This window comes from Pteropus medius, unplaced genomic scaffold (genome assembly GCF_902729225.1).
Source record: "Pteropus medius unplaced genomic scaffold, Ma_sr-lr_union100, whole genome shotgun sequence".
Taxonomy (NCBI): Eukaryota; Metazoa; Chordata; class Mammalia; order Chiroptera; family Pteropodidae; genus Pteropus; species Pteropus medius.
The window spans coordinates 4,783,137-4,801,029 of record NW_024349519.1 but is presented as its reverse complement, the minus strand read 5'-3'; the positions used below and the strand labels follow the sequence as shown (position 1 = coordinate 4,801,029).

Here is a 17,893-nt window from a genome sequence, read left to right as displayed (position 1 = left end):
CTGAGACCTTACACCGGAAGCAAACAGCAACATGGGAGTAGTCTTATGGGGAGGCCCACATGGTGAGGAACTGTCCCCAGACAATAGCCAGCAAAGACCTGAGGCCATGTGAGTGAGTTTGCAAGCACATCCTCCCTAGATCAAGCCTTGAGAAGACTGTAGCCTTGGCTGATATGGTGATTGTCACCTCTGAGAGACACTGAGCTAGAGGACTCAGTTGTATTGTGCTCAGATTCCTGACCCCCAGAAATGAAGAGATAATAAATGTTTGCTGTTTTAAACTGCTATATATAGGGGTAATTTGTTCTCCAGCAATAGATAACATACACTGTGTTTAAAATAATGGGTTCTATGTGATAAAAATGTTTAAGAAAAATTCATACACATATGTACATATATATCCATACACATACATCCAAAGAGGCCACAAAGCCACATGTATGCTGGGTAGGAGTTTTTCCTATGCTCTCCTCCATTCTTTGCACTACTTTTATTTTCTACTCTGTTTTTCTGGATGTCTTCTTCCATGTTGATGGTGGGGAGACTTTAAAGCAGTTGCAAAGAAAATTAGCAGATAATCAATAGATAATCTCAGGCATAGAGACTGTATATTGCATTAAAAGTAGATATTTGGAAGAAGCACTACTGATCTTTCTTACTGAACAAAGAAAGAAAATTTTCCTGTGAGTGCTCATAAAGAGGACCCTCTAATATACAGAAAACATCTTAAATGACATTCTTAATAATTTCTTTACAATAATCGAACAATGAATTTTAGTGAGCTATTTCTTTTTCAGTCCATCAATTTGATCTGTATTCCAAGACTTAAGAACTAACTTAATTGTAGATATGATACCGAAGTAGAACTTATTAGTTTCCAAGGAGAACAGTTTGCATACTGGGCTTTTCCAACAATATTAAGCATAATGGCAAAGGTGTTTGTCCAATTTCTTCTGCAGGCAGATGGTTTTCTTTTAGGAATGGTTTCCAGTTCTGCTGTGATCAAGGAAAAGTAGTTGGCAGGTAGCATCTTAATGTTTTTCTAATTGTATAATTCTTTGATTTTTTTGGGTCTAAAACCTATTGTTTTTTAGTATTTGTTACAAAAAAAAAAAGGGTAAATATTCAGCTTGAAAAACTCAGTCTTGAAGGAAGACTAAGTCCAGGTGATGTCTCATATTATTCTGACTAGAGGGGTAGCTGAAACTCCGCAGGATTTTCCTATTTCTCTCTTTAATGCGGTACAGATTCTTAGAGTCATCAGATTATAGATGCCATATACCACTTTAATTTAGGAATAATGGTGTAGTGCTCTTTCAGTTAGGCATGAAAAAGTACCTGTATTTAAAACTATTTCCAGACTTGGCAGTTTTTACTGCAGCCTGCATATGGGCAAATAATTCTTACTAAAATCACTTAACACTTCCTCATGAGCTTTGTGTGACACAGATTTATATGTATATCCTTTTAGTAGGAAATGAGTTTGAATTTTTCTTCAGGAAGTAAGAATTATATTACAAGCAGAAATATAAAAAAGACATGATAAAACTCTTTCACCTAGTAATGTCATAGCATCCCTAATCAAAGAAAGCACAACAGAGACATAAGAATATACTTTAATTTTGTAGCATGAAGCAGTTTCCTATAATAAGCAAAATACTCATTGTGTCAGATGTTTTAGTGTGCAGTGCAGATTTATCATCCTTTTAAAAATTTAAAATCACACCCCCGCCCTCATATGAAAACCTTGGAGGCTTCTGGCATTTACTTTGTGCTTCTTCCATTGTGTCATCAAGCAACTTGCTAATTATTCTCTCCCACTCACTAAGAGGCTTTAGCACCTGTCTCAGTCTTGGTCTTTGCAGCAAATCTTGCTGTTATCTTGGGTGTGTTCAAAAGCTACATGGTCACCTATCCTATCCTTGTCAGGCCTTCCAATAAATACTTCTCAGTCTTTGTTTTACTTGAACTCTCGCTCCTGCACTTGGCACTTATCACCGTTCCCCGCTTCTCGAAATGCTCTATTTCTTTGGTTTCTATTTCCATACATTCTTCCTTTCATTCTCTTCTCTCAAGGTATTGCTCTTTAATTTTCTTTTGGCACTTGTCGTTGAGGGTTCTAATCTGATTTTCTTACCTTCTCTAGTCTCCTTGTATGAGACCCACCTTCCTGGCTTGATTGACTGCTTTAAATGGTGATTTGAAAACATTTATGACTATCTCCAATGTTTTTTTTCTGAGCTGCATATCATAGTAAATACTGTAAATATTCATTTGAATATCTTAATGATATTTGACCTCAATACATCTAAATTTGCACTCATCTCAGCTCCCGCCCTCCAGTTCCGCTAGCCTCCTCTTGTTCCATATTGGCAAATGGCACTATTTCCTTAACCAGTTGCTAACGCTGGACACTTAGGTATTGTTCATTCTTTCTTGCCCTCCCTTACTTATCTCATTTATGCAGTAAACCACAAAGGCTCATTGATCCTACCTGCTAAATATCTTGCAAGTCCATCTACTTAAGTCTATCCTCACTGCTACCCCGCTCTTATTTCTTCCTTGGGTTGCTGAAACAGCTGCCCCTTCCTATTCATTCTCCATGTAGTGGTGATTCCTCTAAAACACAGATATCCCTTCTTATAACTCTTCAGTGGATTTTCATTGTCTTTATAATAAAGTCCAAAATCTTCCCGTGGCTTATCAGGCTCAAAATAATATGGTTCCAGTTTACCCTATTATTCTGCTCTTTCGTTGCTTTTGCCCAAAGAAAGTTCCATCCAAAGTGAACTTTCTTTAGTTCTATGAATAGAACATTCTCTTTCTCACCTCTGCATCTTCGAATAAGTCCTACTTCCTTCACTCCATCACCCTTACACTGCTTATCCTTTGGCTAAATCAAACTCTATGTTTTCATTGTCCTTTACCTGTATATGGTTCCCATCAAATTATGAGTTTTATGAGAGCAGTGTTACCAGTGCTCAACAATATTTTGATTCTCCTCTCCTTCCTGAGTACAGAGAAGATTTATTTCCATATTTCTGAGCCCCCTTGCAGTTAGTAGAGCATATGACTGTCACCAGAATTGATATGTGCCACTTGTTGGCCCAGGCCCTTTTCCCATTGTGGTGTGGCTCTTTATGCTCCATACTGCTGCCACGGTGACTGAGAAGACTGAATGTTCCAGATGATTCAGCTACATGGTGATGAGATCCTTGAGTGAGCAGAGGCCTTACAGACTCATTTGTTGCATGAGTGAGAAGCAAACATTTATTGTGTTGAGCTACTGAGATTTCTTATGGTTTGTTATCACAGCATTATCTAGTCTGACCAATGCAGACAGGACTTGTGTCTGATTTCTTCGCTTCAGTATAAACAGCACCTAACGGGTTTACCGGGCACATAATAAGTACTCAAAAAATATTTGTTGATTGAATGGACTTATCGAGGTTTTTTTTTTTTCCCCAAAAGATGAATTACTTAGCACCCTGTAAAAGTGACATTTTAAATGATACTACAGTGAACTGAAAGAATTAATTCTCAATTGCCTAACCTGCTACCAGAGAATGAACGACCAATACATATAGAAAAATCTTATAAATGTTTCAATAGTGTAGTACATGGCACTACATTATCCATCAAAAAACAATGCTACTGACCATATGTTAATTAGATCTGTATTTTGAAAGATGTTTCTAGGAATGGTGTATCTATAAAACTACCATATTTACTTCTGACATTTTATTTGTTTTTTAGCTTCACTCCGCCTTTCAGAACTTTTCAGCTCACTCATATTTTGTCAGCATTTCTCTATAACAGGGAGTTTACAGACAGGATGAAAATATAAGCTGCTTTATAACCAGAAGTTGTTACTCTAAGTTAAGTGATGAATGCATGCTTTTTTACAACATTAAGATATTTTTTATTTTACATCAACACCTTGATATGCACAATCTGAAGGTGCCAATTGCAGAATTGGCTGGGTGGAATAAGTTTTCCATTTTGGTTCCTATGTTGCTTTAGCTCACTTGATCATGGACAGTGTTAATGTAGACGCAGCAAAGGTTCAAAGCCTGTATGCATTAAATAGCCATAGCGGGCCCTCCTCACTCCAACAGAGCAAAAGAATGGCTGTTTGTGGCCATTTTGACTGCTATGAGCATGAATAGGGCATGTGCTCTGAGATATTTTTCTGTAGTCATTCTAGATTTGTGACAATCTTCCTGTGCTCTCTTGTATTTTATCGTAATAGAGAAATATAATTTTTTATACAAAGAAATATGTAAGGAAGTGCTACAATTTTTCCTCTATATATTTCTTGCTCTCCTTAAAAAAGGGAAATCATACATAGAGGAACCAAGAAAGTCAGACTTTGGAGTTGGAACCATGGACATCCCTTGTAGGTTTAGGGGATGTGAGCAAATGTAAGTTTTTCAGTGGAATGGCAGAGGTTTGAGTCCTGGCACAGTTTATTAGAGCTAGAATCTTGAGCAGATTGTTAATGTCTTTGAGCCTCAATTTTCATATCTACAGATTGGAAAAGAATACCTTTTAAACTTGTGTAGAGGAGCACATGAGAGGATAGGTATGAAAGTGACTATACAGTATAACGTGATGCAGCCCTTTCAGTGATGGTGTTATCATTGTTGTTAGTTTGTCTTTCTCTAGAGACATGCTGCTGAACACATTAAGAAGTGTTTAATAATCTGGAGTGTATTTAGTGGAAAAATCTGAAACAAGACTTGTTGCCTTTTGCAATGGCGTGTACTTTAGGACTCTCATACTCTTACTGCTGCATTCAAAGCTGCTTGGGCAACCTTGGATTCTTAGTTTGGGATGAGTTTCCAATGGTATAATTCTTACTGAGATACTTCTTTAGATGTCTGTTGTTTAAAGAAAGCTGCAGGTGAACTTCTTTGATGATTCCTAAGTTGAGATTACTACCCATTTTTGTATTCCAAATTTTAGTGACTTTCTTTTTTTTAGAGTAGTAAAGTTGGCTTGAGTGCTGAGATACCTGAGAAGCTAAAAAGGACTGTTTTGCAAATTTTTTGTCAGTTTAGGTATATTAAATAAGAATTCTTACAGATTATACCAGAACTTTATGTAACTTAGTCTTTTCCCACAGAACCATTCGACTTGTCAGTCAAGAGAAAGAAGGGCTTAATTAAGTTGAATAAAGTAACTTTTTCTATACCCTTCAGTCATTTGACTTGAAGCCATAATTGAGAAAGAAAAGTTTCCTCCCTTTGTCATGCTCTGGAAAGATCTGTCTGTGTCATTCCACCTGGTTTTTCACCTGACACTGAGCTTTGACATTTCACCATCTTTTCTCATTGATTTCAGTGTTGAGAGAAGCCCTCATTGTCTGCCTCTAGTTAAGTCCCAATATTAGAGACTCTAAGTAAACTTCAGTATTTTAAGTTTTGATTTAATTCAGAAAACTTTTCTTTTTGGAGAATATTGATATTACTGTTTATTTAAAATGAAAAAATATGTAGCTGGGAATTATTCATTGGAACGTAGGTTTTGTGATGGAATTGCTCTATTTCTGAGTTTTTTAAAACATATTTTATTGTTTTTATAAAATATATTTTAAAAGAATGCTTAATGATTAAATATGTTTGACTAATAGCTGATAGTTGAAAAAGCTCCTTAGAATTTCTGTTTTTATTTTCCTTTGTCTCCTTAATCTAATAATCAAGCAAAATTTATAATCTATCTCTCTATTTTAACTTCCCTTGTTCCAGATGTACATTTTTGTTGTCTTTTATTTCAGCTATCATGTATTTACTATAACCTTCTCAACTTTGCTACATTGTGGAAATAGATTTTTTACTAAAAACCATGAAGTAGACAATTAAGTTAGACAGTTAGATAATCTTATCCTTTTCTTTGGGAATATACCCATACATAGGATTGCTAGATCACATAGTAGCTCTATTTTTAATTTTGTCGAGGAAACTCCATACTGTTTTACATAATGGCTATATCAATTTACATTCCCACCAACAATCCACAAAGATTCCCTTTTCTCCACATCTTTGCCAACACGTGTTACCTCTCGTATTTTTGACGGCATCCATTTTATCAGGTGTGAGGTGATACTGTGATTTTGATTTACATTTTCCTGGCGATTAGTGATGTTGAACTTTTAAAAACTATATCTGTTGACCATTTGTATGTCTTCTTTTGAGATTTATATCCTTATTAATATTGATGTGTCTATAAATAATATGTAATACTAATAAATGATTTAGACTCTTGGGTGCTAGTCTTTACTTATGAAAATTTAAAGGGCAGTCTAAAGCCTAGACAGTTCAGAGAGGTATTAAGAACCAGGACAATGTGTATAACCCATCAAAATAAAAATGCCTTTCAGCCTTTGCCCTCAAATACTTGACAGCAAATAAATTTGTTGCTGCCTCACCAATGCCCTGCCTTGAGCCACTGCTTGTCTGCTTTGTAACTCATCTTTCCTATGACCTCATTCTTAGCTTGGTTTTTGTCTTTAAGTTGTCACTATAAAATCCCTAACTGGGCTGTCTTCACTTGCACTATTCCTTTTATTAGTCTCAAAATCCTATTTTTATTTTTTATTGTATCAAATGATATGGTCAGGAAGACAAATTGTATTTGCTACCAGAAAAATTAGTTCTATGTGTCCTTGACTATATATATTTGCAGGTGCCTTGGGGACAGACAAACTCTGCTTCAGATCCTGCCTCTGCCACTTAGCTAACTCTCTTGTCATAGGCTATAATAATTACAGATACTTATCAAGACTTTACTGTTTGCTAGGTACTATGTATCATTTTATCTAATGCTCATGAAAATCTTAGGAGGAGAGACCACTAACAGAGGTTAAGTAGTTTGCCAGTGGTCATGTAGCTGGTATCACATCAGGCAGAGTCACAATTCAAAGGCAGGCTTTCTGACTGGAGAGATCCTGCAGTTTTAGCCACATTTAGTTTTCCCAGCTATCAAGTAAAAAAATGGTAATAGCGACTTTATAGGATTAGTTTGGTGATTAAGTAATATCATGCGAAGAATTCAATTTTTCCTCTTTAAAAATCAATCTTTCTACACCAAACACTAGCAGCCTCTCTGGGTACACTGAATTCTCTATTAAACAAGTACAATTTTTGCGGAGAATCCAATACCTTTGTTGTAGCGATTCATTATTTTATACTGATTAAAAAAACCAGAAAGTGTTATGGTTTTAATGTGACATGGAGAAGCGCTTGTTAAAAAGACCAATAACCAGATGACCCTCAGCATTCTCTACTGGTATCTCCCGGGGCTATCTGCCCCTGACCTATCAGCCAGTAAGTCATAGGATGATGGTAAAGAAGCTGAAGAAAGTAGTAAAGGGAGTCAGCATTAAGAAACTCCATAGACTTGAGTGACGGGTTGACAGTAGCAAGAGTAAAATTAGAGACAATTTTAAATCCTACACTTGAATTAAAAAGTCTACCAGAAAAATATGGATTGTTCTCCTAATAGAAATTTGTTTAGTAAAGCTCTTAAAGTTTTAGCTGACTGGAGGCCGAATGGGAATCCCTAGTGTGTCATGACTGTTAAAAGAGTTAATGCCCTAATAGGTAGCATTATCCAGAAATAAATAGTACTCTGTGGTATCAGACCACGTCTTGCACATTTTGATCAGATCTCAGTGCATATGCTAAAAGATTCATTGGCCATCTCCTTGTATTTGGAGGCCAGACCACGCTAATAAAGGGTTTTCTGACTGCTTTATTTAAGAAACTGTTAAATCTGGGTTTTAGCCTGAGGAATGTTATCACTATCTTCAAATACTTGAAGAGCTGTCAAATACAATTGGGAGTATACTTAATCTATGTAGTGCCAGAGGACAGAAAGAGAAAAATGAATGGATCACAGTTATAGAGGATCACTTTGAGCTTACTATAAGCAAGAGCCTTTTAACTCTGTAAGCTATCTGAAATTAATAACTATTTTGTTGGTAGAGCAATGTGTTAGTTTTCTACCAGTAGACGTGTTCAAGTAACTACTAGATAAACCACCTGTCAGAAAGAATATAGAAAAGATTTCTATTTTGAGTTATTAGTTAAACTTGATAACCTCTAATGTGTCTCCCAAGACCAAAATGCTTTAATAGTATGAAGAAAAAGGAGACATAAATGTTTGAAACAGAGCAAAATATCATCTCATGAAATTAAATCTAAATGAAAAATAAAATGGGTTCTACTATAGAAATTACGTTTTTGAGAGATACTAACTTTTTATTGTACAAGTAAATAAAATTTTATTTTCATCTATAAGTAGGAGTGTGGCTGTATTATTTTAGGACAAGACTACCAATGTCAGGGAACCTAGATATTTGAGTCAGTTTAAATAGTTTCTGTGAGGAATGCAATATTGGAAGCTAAGTTATCAGCGAGTTCCAGGGTGAGAGTGAATCTGGATATAAGGAATGGGTGAACAAATGAATGTTTAATCATTGGGTTCTAATGTCTCTATCTCCAGAAGGGTGACGTCTGCTAGGCAAACAATCTACACACTGATATAAGAGGTGCCCCTCTTTACTAGGTATAGAAAAAGTTGGGTCCCTCTAAGAAACCCACACACTTTGGTTTCTTAGCCATTTTCCTTCTAATTAAATACATTAAAAAGGAATACCTTGGAACAAATTATAGTTAGATCTTGTAGTCCTGGAGTTATTTATCTTTAGATCCTTTTATTTTTGCTTGGATCCTATATGTGTTTTATTGCCCAAATTTCTCATGAAGTATCTTATTATGGCTCATATTTTTAAAATTGCCTATTTTGATCAGGTTTCTATACATTAAAGTATCCAAGAAGACCAGTGATGAAGTTTCTTTTTAAGTTCATAGTGAATTTATGATTTAATTTTTCTGCATTACCATAATTATTTTATCTACTTCCCTACATATACTTGACAAGTTTTTGAGCTGGCAAATTAATACTTTTCTCTTTAAATATTTTTCCATTTCCTTTAAAAATCATTTTTTTCTACCTCTTTTCTTCAGGAAAGATAACACCTCAAATTGCTGTCATAATCTCTCCTGAGAGTATAATATGGGAATATAATAATATTCTCCTGTGATATTGCCAATTGGAAAATCGGGAGTATTTCTGTATTATACATTTTGTTTAGGAGCTCAGCCATCAAGGACTTGAACCACATGAATTTCCTAAAAAAAGTCCTTTGACACCATTTCCCCTGGTTAAGAGTTTTCTTAATCTGTATCTTCTTAAGTAGATTAATATAATTAGAAAAAAAAATTGGAAAATATGCAAATGAATCTAGAAGTTTTTCAAAGAGGAAATACTATGAAGAGAGTAAAAATAGTCTTTACCACGACGCTTAGGCAATGTTTAAAGAATAATTGGATTTTTTTTACTTACACAAGAGAAAAAAATCTTTTTTAGCAGTGTCAGGCATTCTACGTATAAACCAATTAAATTTTGATGTTATTTATAAATAAATAAATAAATAAATAAAATTTATTTTAAAATTCTTACTGCAAAGTTGAAATTAATAAGCAGTTGAAAGAAATGCATAATAAACTATATCAAAATTTAGTGGCATAAAGCCAATTTATTTAGTGGATTAAATAAAACAGCTGTTTTATTTCCTCATGTATCTGTGGGTCAGCAATTCAGGCTGGATTTAGCTGGGTATTCTTTTACTTGTCTCATGTAGCTGTAGTCTGACGTGCTTTAGGAGGGCCTTCCTCATGTGTTTGTCTGTCGGTTTCTGCTATTGCCTGGACCAGTAGTCCCCAGCAGGCTTGTGTAGGCTTGTTCACATGGAAGCAACATTCCAAGAGTCATAGGAGAGGGTTTTCAGCAGCATGAGTATATACCCAATTTACAAACAATTTTTAAGCCTCTGCTTGTATCACATTTGCTTATATCCAGTTGGTCAAATAAATCACATGTTGGTAAGGAAGAGAACCAAGCAGAGTCAAGGAAGAGGACCAAGCAGGGAGGTGTGATAATGAGTCATTACTATAGCCATCTATCATATTCGTGTGTATTTTAACTTTTTGATGCATTTAATTTTTGTTTTTGGTTAACATAATATGAGCATAGACTATAAATAAAATCAAAAGATCATTGTGAACAGGAGGGAATAAATTAGCATACGTTGAGAGAGCACAGTACCAAGAACTTCACGTGTTCTCATTTAATTTTGTGGACTGGGAGTGAAACATCTGAGACGTAGAGAGGGTAAATAACTTGTGCAAGGTCACAGTCAGCATGTCACACTCCAGTTTAATGTTATCAAAAGCAACCCAAAAAATAGATTAGAAAATATCAGTAATGGTACATATTAAGGATAGGTACTGTTTCATAAACTGCTTTTATTTTTCTGGTTTGGCTCACAATGCATAATAAAATTCTCTCAGTGGATGGTTTTGTAAAATGTTTGTAAGCCACTCTATTACCCCATGTGGCCTTCCATGAGCAGGTGAAACCAGAATGCTAATAATCAAGGGATATTAAAAATATATTACTATTTTCTCATTCCTGATTTATCTGAAAGGTGTCCTTTGAACCATGTATTACACTGACATAGTGTTTTAATCAGGTGATGAGCACCTGACCTTTTCCACTGCAGTGAATCTCTTTTTATCAGCATCTACTAACATTTCTTGGTGACTTAAAAGAAAATCATGACCTTAGGAAAGATTTGATATTCTGGGGTAGAAGAGATTAGAACATAAATTTCTCTTATTGATAGACCCTTTTAGAAACCAATAAAGAGCAAAGAAATCACCAAAAATAGTCTGGATGCAATGCCGCGGGTTTGAATCGAAGCATTTGTTACTCAGATTTTGTGTCTAGAATAGGTAAGGAGACAGTATTCTGTCACAATCTGTTGCTATTTCTTTGTTAATCTCATTTTATTCACTCTTGCAAAATGGAATATTAATTTAAAAATCAACCCAGATACTGAAACGTCTTCTTTTATTTGTAAAATGGAACCATTTCATTAAATGTTGGAGGGAAGAAACAAAATAACATTTCCAATGGAAGCTTCTTTGGGCTGAAATAAGTTCCTGCTTGATGGCTTTATTTAAAGCTTCTCCAAGATTTTTTTTTTTCATATTTACCCAACATGAATAAAGAATCATTTGATAGAGAACAATAGCAGGAAAATGTCCATAAATTCTACAAATCCCTGCATGCAAAGAATTTAGTCACTTGAAATTCCCAAGAGTGCTATAGAGATTGATTAGAGATTTTTTTAAAGCCGTCATCTTCTGTGCTCACCAAGTAGAAGTGTGATCTGAAAAGTTATTTTAAAGTCATTTTATTGCAAGGAAAACAACAGGAGTCTGCCAGAGCCCAAATGCTAGTAAAATTGCAATAAAACATTGAAAATTTACAAGGTCAAACCTTTATATTTATATGAAAGCAATATTTGGATGAAAAAAGCTGATATGATTTTTCTAACATACGGCATATTCCAAAGAAACACTGAAAGACAAAAAGGCCAGATTATTTGTCATGATATATTTTGATGTATACCCCAAATTTAAAAAATTATAATGAAGAGCATAACTTTTTAGATGTTAACTATGGGAGTTTTTCATTCAAAAGTGCTTATGGAATGTGATTGTGGTGTGATTATTTCTTACTGACTTTATTTTCAAATTTTATTTTGTATATCATTTATTGTTTTAGAAGGAAAGATTTAGCAACAGCATTCAGTTTATAATTAGTGCCAACTACGTTAATAAAAAATAATCAAGATGTTAGTAAACAATTGATAGTAACTGAAAGTGAAGGTGATTCAAAGAAGATAATTTCCAAATAAACTAAGATTAACTGAGTGTGGAATCCCAACAGGATTTGGCTCATTGGGCCACACTTCTTGCTGCCCATATAACAGGCCCGTGCTGGGACAACAAACCATCAGTGAGCGATGCAGAGTGGACACCTCAGATCAAAAGTTCTATAATTTGTTGGTTCAGTAACATTTTGTTAGTAAAATGTTGTAATTCTTTACACCTGAATTTCAAGTTACTGTCCTACTTCTTGTGTTAAATTATAATTTTGAGGTCACACATTTTATTGGAAAAGAATAAGAGCTTATGAATATTTATTTTAATGGGTTCTGAATTATAATACACAGAAAAATGACATTTGATTAAAGTGAAGAGGACTATAACATTATCCTTTTTTTCACTTGTCCTAACAAATACATATATATATATATTATATATTTACACACACACTTTAATTGTTTATGTTTTTTAGTTTAATGTTAACCGTTACTATTAAATGTTACATATTAAAAACACCATTGATTCATATAGAAATTTTTGAGAATACATAAAAGTATAAAGAAGAAATAAAAATCATCTGTAATTAATGTACCTAGAAGTAATTATGATTAACTTTTTGGTATAGGTGTGTGGTTTTTTTCTTTTTTTTTTTAATGTTATATAGCTGAATATAAAATGAGAAATGACTATTATTTTCCTTCAGCACTTTGAAGATATTATTCTGTTGTCCTGTTGCATTTGTTGTTGCTGAAGTCTTTATATATTTTTTTGCATTCTAGATAATGATGTTTCCCCACCTCTATTACTGCTGTTAATATCAATTTGTGTTTGGAGTTCTGCATTTCACTATAATGTGTCTAAATGTGGATTTCTTTTCATTTGTCTTGCTGGGAATTTTTGAGTAGTTTTCTGTAGGAGACTTGGTGGCTAAATTTTCTCTCTTTTAAATTTTATTTTATTGCAGTTAGAACACAACATGAAATCTGAACTCTTAGAATTTTTAAGTGTACATTGTGTTGTTGACTGTAGGCACAGTGCTGTACAGCAGGTCTCTAGAGCTTCTTCATCTTGCTTAACTGAGACTTTATGCCTTTTGATTAGTAATATCCCATTTTACGTTCCCCCCTAGCCCCTGGCAACACCATTTCACTATTTGATTCTATGAATTTGACTATTTTAAATACCTCGTATTACTGGAATCATGCAGTATTTGTCTTTCTGTGCTCGTGTTATTTCAGTTATCATAGTCCTCAAGGTTCATCCATGTTGTAACATATTGCAGAATGTCCTTATTTTTAAAGATTGAATAGTATGCCATTGTATGTATATACCACATTTCTTTATCAGTTCATCCATTGATGGACAATTAAGGTTGTTTCCACAATTTGGCGACTGAATAGTGCTGCAATGAACATAGAATGTTAATGTTTCCTCACGATCTTGATTTTAATTTTGGGTGAATATTCAAAAGTGAGATTGCTGAGTCATATGGCAGTTCTATTTTTTAATTTTTTGAGGAAGTTCCATACTGTTTTTCATAAGAACTATACCATTTTGCATTCTCACCAATAAGGTGCAAGGGTTCCCATTTCTCCACATCTTTGCCAACAGTTCTCCCTCCCTCCCTCCCTCTGTCCTTTTCCAATAGCCATCCTGACAGGTAAGAGGTGACTGCTCATTGTGGTTTTTATTTGCTTTTTCCCTAATAATTAGTGATGCCAAACATTTTTTCATATATCTGTTGGCCATTTGTATGCCTTTTTTGGAGAAGTGTCTGTTCAAGTTCTTTGCTCTTTTTTAATTGGGTTATTAGTTTATTAATTTTTTTACTATTGAGTGGTAGGAATTCCTTATATATTTTTGGAGATTAACCCCTCATCAGAGCTATGCTTTGCAAATATTTTCTCCTATTCTGCAGGATATCTTTCAGTCTATTGACTGTTTCCTGTACTGTGCATAAACTTTTTAGTTTGATGTAGCCCCATTTGGGTTTTTTTTTTCTTTTTTCTTTTGGTTTTTGTTACCTGTGTTGCCTGTGCTTTTGCTGTCATATTCATGAAATCATTACCAAGACCAACGTCATGAAGATTTTCCTCTATGTTTTCTAGGAATTTTAGGTCTTTAATTTATTTGAGTTTATTTTTGTGTATGGTGTAAGGTAGGGGTCCAATTTCATTCTTTTGCATGTGGATATCCAGTTTTACCAGTGCCAGTTGTTGAATTGACTTTCCTTTCCCCATTGTGTATTCTTGGCACCCTTGTCAAAGATTATTTTACTATACATGTGTAGATTTATTTCTGCGTTTTCTCTTCTGTTTCACTGGTGTATATGTCTGTCCTTATGTCAGTACCATACCGTTCTCCCAGGCAGCTAGACTGTGCTGGACCTGCCAGAAGAACTGATAAGACAGATACTAATTCTTTAGGCATCCTTGGAGAAGTTGGGATACTGGTTGCATGGATCAGCTCATTCCCTCTCCAGCTCCAGGAAGCTGAGAGCTGGAATGATTTTTTCACTCACTCTGTGCTGAGCAAGTGGTAGGATCTATGGCATCTACCAGCCCAAGCCACCATCTCCGTGTGGCCGATTTGTGCTGCACATGTCAGAGCTCCAAAGCTATCAAGACAGAAGCCATTTCTGTATGGTGGCCCCTCAGAAAACTTGGGGTGCTGGATGCATGAGCCAATCCTTTTCATTCCCTAGGTTAGAGGGTCTCTTCCTGATCTTATGGCACTATACCAGGGACAAGGCCTCTGGTAAGAGGGTGTCCCAAATTTCTCTACTGGCTTCGGTGAGTCTGGTTTTATAATCTCCTGAGGTGCAGGAGCCTTTCAGTTAGTTTCTGGATTTCTCACAAAGGGAATTTTTCAGTTAATTGTTGCTTAATAAGTATGTTTGTGGGAGCAAAGGGGGTTCAGAGCTCCCTACCCTGCCATCTTGCTGATGTCACCCCGTGTTTTCTAGTTAGTTTGTCCTTGGAGGTATTGTGTACCCTTAGGCCAGTTTAAGAAATAATTCAATGGAAAAAGAATGAGTCTCATTTTACTTTGTCTTGTTTAGATACTAGTGAATTAGAATTTTTTCATATGTTTATTGGCTTTATACCTTTCTTCTTTTGTAAAGTTAGAGTCAGTGTTCATATTATCTCTTTAAAGAAATGAGTCTATTTATCAGCCTACATACCGTTCTGATGATTCAGTGTTATCCATTTTTGAGCTCTGTCATATCTGCAAGTTATGTCTTTCTTGGCCTCCTCCAGGAAGTTAAATATTAATATTCATTTCTATATTTGGCAGGAAAACACATGAGCATTTGAAGATGGGGTGGAATCTTATTTTCAACTCTATTTAATACCTGCAATTAATCATAGAAAACCACCAATTTCAATTTGTCAGGATATTGTTACCATATTCTAATTTTGCACCAACTAAAATAACATACTCCTTTTTGGTTGAAATTTCTTTAGAATCTTAGGCCAAGCCTCAGGAAAGACATTAGTGCTAGCTATGGAAAACACGAAAATCTGAAACATTGTAATAGAAAGATATCTTCTTATAAAAGAATAAAATAAGATACTGTGTGGCAATAGATCGTCACAGAAAGGGAACTAAGATTTACCTATAGATTTAAAAATATATATTAGATGCCTGGCAGCATCTGCAAAAGTGGGATCTAGATATATGTTTATGTTATTTAACCCTTGTTTTAGAAGTAGTTCTCACAAGAGGTAGAAGAGTGTAAGCTTTAGTTTATTCGAATACATATTTATGACACATTTTCAAATTTTAATGACTGAAATTTGTCAGTATAATAAATTATTACTACATTAATATGGTAATGTTTCACTTTTTTTTAAAAAAACTGTTGTTAAATTGCTGTAAATTAGAATGAAAGCATTTAGGCTTGTGGAAATATGATAGATTATAGTGCATCAGAAAATTCTAGAAAAAATTGCACCAAATATTTAACAATGGTTACCAACAGGAATTGCATGGGGCATAGGTTGGGAGGTCATTTTGAGGTTGCTCTGAATGATTTTCAAAACTATTTTTTCAAAACAATTTTTCAAAACTATTACAAATATGTATTTAAGTGTTTGCTAAATGTAACACATAATGAAACCACTGCTTTTTAATTATAAGCAACTTTTTTTTTTCATATAAGTTTCTAAGTTTAGGGTGGGAATTAGATAACACCTCAGAATCCAACTCCAGTTGCTAGGTAGCGACTACATGGGACCAGTGATTTAAAGAAAATTCTAAGACCCTCTCCATGCTCAGTGGAAAACAGTATCATTTTTCAATAGACAGTGTTTACTAAGGGTAAGGGAAAGGAGGGGCACCAGTGTGGGGTGTTTACTGACCCTTCTCCAAGTGCTAATACAATATCTCATGTCACAATCTCATTTTTTATTATTTGGTCCTCATAAAATGTGTTAAAAAATAAATTTATTTACAAATGGGCACAATTTTATTTCTTCCAACTTTATTTTCATAGTTCTGGGACAGGTTTTCAGAATGTGTTACTCTTGGACATATGTTTACATTATTCATTGCTTCCTAGTCACTGCTCTCTCGATTCAGACCTTACCAGAAATGGATTTAGGCTGCCAGGCAGTTTTGCAGTAATGTTTTTCTGATAACTCATTTGTATTTGAAATATAGTTTTGGTTTCACAGTGTAAGACCTAGAATCTCTCTACTGCTACATTTTCTTTTAACTGCAATGTTACTCTCTTTACTACAGTTTATTCTACCCATGGCTGGTTTCTCTCTCCTTTTTCAAAGACTGGTTGATATTTGTGAAAGTAGCTTAACATTTGGGTGTTAGAGATTTTTGCTGAGTTAACATGATTCCAGCCAGATTGATGATATCCATTAATTTGAAAATATTTATTTTTCTGGACAATTCTCTCTGTTACGGAATTCTTAGCTGTTTAAGCCTTCTAGAATATCAAAGCTCTTTTTAGAGAGTTCTAGCTCTGTAGAACCTGTCCCTCTATTCCACAAATTATAATAACAATTGTTATTAAATAATAATATTAATGTATTAATAAGAATACATTAATTTTATTAATATAATATAATTAATAACTATTGTTGTTATTTTCCTTTCTGCCTATGATTTCATATTCAAACAACAATATGGAATAATTAACCTTTTAGGAGCTTAGATCTTAAAATCTTATCTTCAAGAACAGTGGCATTTCTCGACACTTAATGAAATAGATTTTTATTTCTATGTTATTTCTGTATACCTGAAATGCAATATGTTTGAATGAAACGATGATTTTATTATGTACTTGCTCTCAGATAGCATTTTAGGCTCTATCTCCGAAATGGGAAACATGCCCTTTGGTAAGATTTAAAGTAGGACATAAATAAAGGCCAACATTTTCTAATGTGGAAGCTGATCTACCTTAGGAAATAATAATTATCAGAAAATTGATTTAGGGGAAAATCCTCTTAAAGGCCATTCTTAGAATGGAGGATGTTAGAGCAATGCGTCATCATCCCGCAGTCTAGAGCCCCAGCATTCCTGGCAGCTGTTCATCTTCTGCCTGTTCTACACCCACACGAGAATTATACACGGATATAGGTGTTCAGGGTCAAGCCAATATGAGGTCTTTTTTTCTTGCAGTTTCAGAAATTAGACTTTAAACCATTTTATTTTCCAAAAATGAATGACTTCAAGGTAACTCTACACTTCTTTTAAAAATGCTGTCATGAGATATTTCACTATCCTCTGGAGTTTTAGAAGAAGGTGAAATTTAGCACTACTGGCTTTTAATCCGAGGGAACATTTAGAAAATGATCTTATATTTAAAGGCTTTTATGTCTCATACCATGCAAGTTTTTATATAGTTTATATTATCACAGTCAGTTTCTCTGAAATGTATACATTAATAGGATTTGTGTGCATTTTTAAATCATTAAAATTAATTAGGATTTAATGTGCTGGATTTTTGATCCAAAGATCTCAAAGCATCTTGCTTGTCTATATTACCTCATTATTTTTTCAATATATCCCTGTGAGGTAGTTGTTAAGTATTATTCCTTATTTTACAAATGAGGTACAAATGAAACTGA

The 17,893-nt window shown here is 34.4% G+C and overlaps 1 protein-coding gene across 1 annotated transcript in view; it reads left to right on the top strand.

The window, feature by feature from the left end:
* TMEM117 (transmembrane protein 117) overlaps positions 1 to 17,893 on the top strand; it is a 375,424-nt gene that overhangs the window by 81,381 nt on the left and 276,150 nt on the right. The window lies entirely within an intron of this gene.